Source organism: Penaeus monodon, chromosome 25, assembly GCF_015228065.2.
Source record: "Penaeus monodon isolate SGIC_2016 chromosome 25, NSTDA_Pmon_1, whole genome shotgun sequence".
Classification (NCBI taxonomy): Eukaryota; Metazoa; Arthropoda; class Malacostraca; order Decapoda; family Penaeidae; genus Penaeus; species Penaeus monodon.
In genome coordinates this window covers 33,307,168-33,308,735 of record NC_051410.1, presented here as the reverse complement: position 1 = coordinate 33,308,735, position 1,568 = coordinate 33,307,168, and positions in this window count along the sequence as shown.

The window sequence follows — 1,568 nt, the reverse complement described above, 5'->3', positions numbered from 1 at the left end:
TAGCGTTCTCTTGACATCCCAGTAAGAATTCTACAACTCAGGACAGTTAGTTCTGCTGCCTGCTGTGCCATGGGTCGAGGCCAGGAATCCTGATAATTGGTGTGACCAGTTTTGTCTTGGTGCCCGATAATCATCGGTATGACCTGACACACCAAAGATAACTCATCTAGAACATTAGTAGCTACAAAACAGCGGGTGAGGAGATATGGATGCGTGTGTGTGAAATAGATAAAAATATACCAGATCAAAAGCATCGCTTGTTACAGTAGAAGCAAGCAGATATCTAGTAACATTTATTATGGGGGTTTTGCAATGGTTTTGCATATCACGACAGAATCTAATATTTTTGTATCTGCAAATAATATATAGACACGTGTGTGCGCCTTTAAGTGAGAGTGTATAATCATACTGCTGTGTATTAGAAACTACTAAAGAAAATATATTTTAAAACTCCATCAATTATCGTCAAACCGACATACGCTCGGCAGCGCATTCCTGGCAATTCATGATAAGTGACGCCGAATATGCTTCACGCCACTTCTACCTGTTGATGTCTAGAAATGACAAAATTGCTGAATTTAGATCTGCATTAATCATTAAGCAATACAAGCATTTCATAGGTGATTAAGCTACCAGGGAATAGGCGCACCATAGGGGATCGAAATAGTTATAATTTTAGGGAATTCCAAATTTATGGAAACTCCGACGGCATACTCTATTCTGAGTGCAGTAAATTTATTATTTTTCAATTGTTATAGCCAGGTCTTTATATCCCTCGTCACATACTGGCATATCTAAGTTAGAAATAAGGTAGAGGTTAGAAATACATTAGTTTTCCTTCCTCCCTTTCTCATACTCTTACCATATCCTTACCAAGGGAAAATAAAGGTTTGTTGTGAGGTGAGAATTTTCTGACACGTTAACAGAGACCTTTCCAAATCTACAAAATGAGTCTCCTTATAAATACAGATGTCATTTCTCTCTTTACTGAAATAAGGTATGCATACTTGTTTAATAATAGCAATATCTGCCCTGTAAATGATATACAATAATTACAAATTACTCATGAGTCCAATATATTCTCAATGTAGTAAGCTATGCCTAGATATTTTGGCCAATAGGGTCACTGAGAATTATTCAGAATCACAAATCATTATTAATAGAATTAACCGTTTGTGTAATTCCTATATTAGAATGTATATATATAAATGAACATATATCATGATTTATTTAAATATATTTGTATAATTGTTGTGAGATTTATTTTCCATATATTGGGTACAAAAATTAACTTCAGGTATACAAAATCACTTTGAAGATAAAAACAGACCATGCATAACCTCAAAAACATCAAGCTAACCACTGTACTTTCCATCAACTCCGCTTTGCTTTTCAGGTTGTATTTCAAACCCGAAGCCTGGCCAGTGTTCTAGGTTACGCAAATCATATGAGAGCCACGCTTTGATGAGAGGCTTCCTTCCTGCAATTATTTGCTTGACGCGCTGTACGGTTTCCTAGACCACTTTCTCTCATAAAGTCTCCCATTTCCTAGGCTGGTTTCATTCTGC